This window comes from Oryzias melastigma, linkage group LG19 (genome assembly GCF_002922805.2).
Source record: "Oryzias melastigma strain HK-1 linkage group LG19, ASM292280v2, whole genome shotgun sequence".
In the NCBI taxonomy this organism is placed as follows: Eukaryota; Metazoa; Chordata; class Actinopteri; order Beloniformes; family Adrianichthyidae; genus Oryzias; species Oryzias melastigma.
In genome coordinates this window covers 702352-708090 of record NC_050530.1, presented here as the reverse complement: position 1 = coordinate 708090, position 5739 = coordinate 702352, and the positions used below count along the sequence as shown (strand labels likewise).

Sequence of the window (5739 nt, the reverse complement as noted above, 5' to 3'; positions counted from 1 at the left end):
TCCTTCCAAAGTAGGCGGGCTCACATAAAAGCGCTGACTGGGCAAGCACGAGAGAACGTGCCGCGCTAGAATGTCTGGCTGCATTTCACAGAAGTTTGACGGGTCGCTTTGTCCCAACAGCCAATCAGGGACTCAGCCTAGCTGAGTCCCTGATTGGCTTCCAGGGGTCTCAAACTAAGTTTCCAGATTTGCGAGACTGGTTGCCATAGAAATGTTGATTCAGATCAACTAGGAGCAATCACTGCTCACCGATATATGACTTAATTTGGTTGGAACCAAAAGTAAGCCATCTTCTATTGTGCGAAACTAAAAGAGTACCAAAGAGTTTACATCGGGTCTGTGACACGTGTTCAAGAACGCACTAAACGCAGGTTCTTCAANGGTCTAGATGACCCTACTCCCAACGTCAATATAAGGGTTAACACCTCTCCCCTTCTTCATTGATCCACATCTTAACAACCTGGAATCCTTCTGGCTGCAATTTTTTTTAATATCTTTCTCATTTTCTTATCCACGACTGAAAAACAAAATTAGTAATCTTGAGTCTTTTTTGAGCTTGTAAGAATAGCAGCAACTTAGTAATTTAACATTTTTCGTATGACTCTTTTTATTTTATTTTTTTTAAAGGAAATGGCTTCTCAAATTGCAAAGACCAGCCAGAGTATGACCACTGCTGATGTGCAGAAAACTACCCAGATGCCGATGCAGCCAGATGCAAACTGGGAGGAGTATCTGGCTCCTGCTCCCCTCTCCATCGCCATCATGGGGGAGTTGGTCTTCATCTCTTTGGGTACCGACTTCTCCATTAAGAAGAACCCCCCAAAAGATGGATTCAAGCACATAAAGTACCCAGACTCCTTCAGGGCTTGTCTCATGCAAATCTGGCGGGCAAGCTTTCAATATCGCCCATAAGAATATGGATCAAATCCACATTCATACAGCCTCTGTTCCAGACCACATGAAAGAAACAGTGAAAATCCTCTTTCAGGGAGATGATGAAACTGTTAAGAATTTTCTTCCAAACCAGCTGGAAAGCATCCGCACCATTGCAGATGAATGTGTGGATCTAGCAGATGGAGTAGAACATAAATATCAGGATGTCATCTTTTTAATCCAGGAGATGCTGGAAGCCTGTAATAATGCTTAGCAGGTCTATGGAGATGAGCTGGAAAAGATTAGGAATAAAACCGAGGAAAACAAAATAAGGGAAGAAACTGCAAGAGAGCTAGACGAAAAAGCAGTGGAGGCCAAGTCACACCAGGTAAACGAAGCCAGGGAAGAATATAACAAGGCTGTGGACAGAATGGAGAGAAACAAGAAAGAGCTGACCGACATCCTGGTGGAGACGCAGAACTGCGACGTTAAAAAGATTGAGTTTGACACCACGATCAAAATGCTGGTCAAAGGTATGGATGCCATGGGCCGAGTGAAAGAGCAGTGGGAGAAGATGGTGCGCTTCTTCCAGATGGTGGCAAATATTGTGAAAACCAGTTTTGATAAAACTCTGAACCAGTTTGAGCAGAAATGTGATTACGCACAAAAACTGTCCCACTATTCCAGGCTCTTTACCAAAGACCTGCTGTACAACCAGGCCTTTCAAGCTTCCAACATCGCCAGTCTGGTCCATATGATCTCAGGGACCTACTGTGAAGTGTCCAACCTGATGGACAGGATCAGCAGCCTAGGTAGGCTCATGACTTTGGAAAATAACAACCCAGAGTTTGACAAGGAGCGCAAAAAGCTGCAGGAATCCTGCACAGAAGCTCAAGAAAACATACTAAAATTTGTTCAAAACAAGAAGGAAGATTCTGAGAGAAATATAACTACCACAACGGCACAAATTGGAGATGGGCTGAAGGCTGTTCTGCCTACTGCAGCCAGATGAAACTCAAAGGATCATAAAAATTGTTCAGGGTGGTGTGACAGATGAAGACCAGACTTGAATAAAGCTTTTTGCTTATTTAATATAATAATAAAAAAAACAGATATACATACATTAAAAACCTTGTATGGGTGTCTCAGAGACTTCAAATTATGAAACACACTTATTTACATTATTGGTTTTGAGGTGGCAGAATTATAAATAATGAATACGTTTTTTTTTGGTTTGTTTTTTTGGTGAGGGGTGGGGTTTGGTCGATCTTTGGCTTTCTCTGTTAAGAAACTGGTAAATAGTGATGCAGTTCTGCTGCTTTACGTAAAGACCGAATGTTCCATGTTGTTCCTCAAAGTTCAGCACACAGACATTTTAGTCTGTAAAATAAAAACGTGTAAAGATTGACGTCTGTGTATCTCAACGATGAGGTCAAAGTTTTTCTGATGAAATACATCCATCCATCCATCCATCTTCTTGACCGCTTCTTCCCTGTTGGGGTCGCGGGGGTGCCGGAGCCTATCCCGGCTACTGAAGGGCGAAGGTGGGGTACACCCTGGACAGGTCTCCAGTCTGTCACAGGGCCTCAATCACACACCCATTCACTCCTGGGGGCAATTTAGAGTCACCAATTAACCTATGAAGCATGTTTTTGGACGGTGGGAGGAAGCCGGAGTCCCCGGTGAAAACCCACGCATGCACGGGGAGAACATGCAAACTCCACACAGAAAGGTCCCAGCCGGGATTCGAACCGGGGCCTTCTCGCTGTGAGGCGAGAGCGCTAACCACTTGCGCCACCGTGCAGCCCTGATGAAATACAATTGTTGTGAAATACTACAGACTTACTTTTGTTTTCATGATAAAATACCTAAAATTTTATTTAACAGTGTTGTAAGAGAATAATGGGATACTGTAGCATCCCAATAAATATTTCCTAATAATAAAAATAAAACACTTTATAATGAATGTCTTCATTGTTTGTTTACTCTGTGGAAATGAAGTACCAGGCATGTCCTGCTAGAGTGAATTAATACTATTTATTTATAAATAACATTTGCATTAAGGCATAATTGATGATGGATATTCTTTTTTATTCCAGTAAATAAAAAAAGTAAATGCTAAGATTTTTCTCTAAAATTATGTAGAACAATGTTTGTGTTCATGCTTCGTTTCCTGGAGAGATAATCCGCATCAACATTTGTCTCCTGACTGATGCTGTTCTCTAAATCTGGAGGACTGTACAGAGAGGAACCATCGTGTTTGACGACTGTTGGGACCTCTGTGGTGTTTTTGACTATGGTCGGGTTCTCCAGCACCTATTCGGAGCGTCAGTTCGGACGAGGAAGTGAAGAGCTTTGTGGTCAAATGAGACGCCGTTCACATTTCCGTGGTCACATCAAGAAGCTCCGTGGAGTCTGGTGGAGATTTTCCAGCGTTCTCAGTCCTGCTACCATAAGTATAGGATGAAACTCGCACAAAAAATCCAGTGATGCTGATTTGACCACAGAAATGTGAACGGCTATGGAGCTATTTAAAATAAATATTTGAAGCCAAAATAAAACATTTAGAAAATTTTGACGTTTGGCCAAAAAAAAAGTAAAATGTCAAAACAATGTTTAGTTAATGCTTCAAAAGGAAGTTTTTATGTCAATGAAAGTGTCAGTGTTTTCAAAATAACAAGTCATAACTTCAGGTTCTTTAAAGGGTTAGTAATGGGGTTGTGGGTCATTTTCGGTGTTAACTGTATTTCTCCTTATATTTACCATTTCCAAATGTTTTGGCGTGTTTTGAGCAAGAAATATTGAAATAAAACGGCATTTTTGCGGCCAAATTTGGCAAACCTGTCTCTTCCGGGTCAAAAGCTCCGTTTTGGTCACGTGGTGCGTGTGACGTCAAAGGGGTCAATATAGCAAGATGGCTTCTCCTTAGCGTGTCGGAGCTAGCGATAGCAGCGATATTTCCAGGTCCACAATTCTGTCTTCAGACTCAGATTGTGGAAACATTTGTTCTGAAAGTGACGCTGATTCAGAGGCGCCGGGTGTTTGTGGTTTGAGGACTGTAAAGCCCTATCAATTTGAGCCGGCAGCGCGGAAAGTAAGAGCTCACTATTTGGCAATGACACTGACAGTGACGCTGAGAATGCCGATGAAAACGAAAGCTGTCAGTTTATCAGAGCCATGCTCGAAGCTGGAAGACGTGGAGCATCTCGTGAAGCTTTATTTACAGATCGGAACCTTTTGGCGACTCTAAATCAAATCATCAATGACGCTGACTATCCGGGTCGGTAATGCAGAGTTTCATATGCAAAATAAAGAGCTTAGAGACATGTTTGCAGGACCGTCCGCCACTTTATCATTATTTATTTATTTATTCACTTATTTAATCACTTTATTCTCATACCCAGAAGCTCTTTCACCACCTTACTGCATGTCTCTGATATGCGCAGAAAAAAATGAGAATGTAAACAGTCCTCCGCCCCGTTCTCCACATGAATCGTCCCGTTTCAACACACAACAACAACATGGGATGCAGAGATCCCGCAAGCCACCATCAATGATTAATAAACTGCAAATCAAACAAAGAAACTTCCAAACATGTGCAATGTTTTAAACATTCAGTTTACCTGTTGAAATCAGAAGCTTTTCACAGTTTAGTCGGTCTGGTTCTGCTCAGCGTTCATTCACAATAGGCTAATTTCGATTGTAAATCTCGTACATTTACGACTTTAAAAATCATAATTTTAATTTTTTTTTTGTTTTGGTGGCCCTAATACTCTGTCGGACCATAACACCGATGTTTATAGAATTCAACTTTGCCGCAGCGCACACACATACATGTATCTGCAGACACCCTGGGTCCGCCTGCATTCTGCTGCTGGCGCTGTCTCACCCACATGACGTCAACGCGTCACGTGACCCAAATCGAGCCGTTTCTGAAGCAGGGCGAAATGCGAGTGTGATTTGTCGTTGATTTTGTCAAATTTTACAAAAACCTGCGTTTGTCAACGGTAATTATTTGTTATTTTTGATACATTAGAACATATGGAATATATCTGGATACTTATTTTAGCTTTGTCCCAGGGCATTACTAACACTTTAAGGATCAAGTCAATAGATTTCATCATGTTTGCATTGAGACTGATCATCAAAACACTCCAAGCGTCTGGTCCTGGTTCGGCCCTTCTGTCAAATTTTTAAAAACCCTTTGTGACCCACGAGTCAAAAAGTTTTCCCACCCCTGGTCTAAGGGCACAGATGACCAGTTTAATTTAGTCTGTTTAGCTTAGGAATCAGCTATCGTTTATATTTTATAATTACCGGCATGAAGCCCAATGAGACTCTTTTTGTGATATTAGACTATATAAATTGAATTGAATTGAATTAAAAGACGTTTAGATTGAACCATAACCTTTTTTCTCCTCCAAGGTTTTTTCTTCTCCATCACATCTGTGAAGATGCAGCAATCTGATCTCTGCAGGATCCTCCAGGCTGTCATGGAGCCTCTTGAGAACGGCCTGCTGTCCTTCAACCGCCTGTCAGAGATGATCCTCAGTATTGATGCAGACATTGCCTTTCGTAGATGTCAGACCTTTGATGACTTCAGACAAGAAGTTCAGAAAATGGAAAAATACTTGAACGAGTCAGAGCAGAAAGCTGGTAAGTTCAGCTGAGTTGCAGAGCAGACATCAGATCCTGGTCCAGACCATAATGAGAGTGATGGATGAGTTGACACCAGTGCTGACCCAGATTATAGAAGATGATCTGCTGCCCACTGGAGGGTTGAAAGAATGATAGAGGAAATGAAAACCGACAACAGAAAACTTAAAGCAAGTCTGAGTGAAGAGAGTAATGATTATTACTGAAATG

At 41.7% G+C, this 5739-nt stretch overlaps 1 pseudogene; it reads left to right on the top strand.

Moving 5' to 3' along the window:
- The first annotated feature begins 630 nt into the window (after positions 1 to 630).
- LOC112154374 lies at positions 631 to 1885 on the top strand (annotated as a pseudogene).
- The last annotated feature ends 3854 nt before the right edge of the window (positions 1886 to 5739 follow it).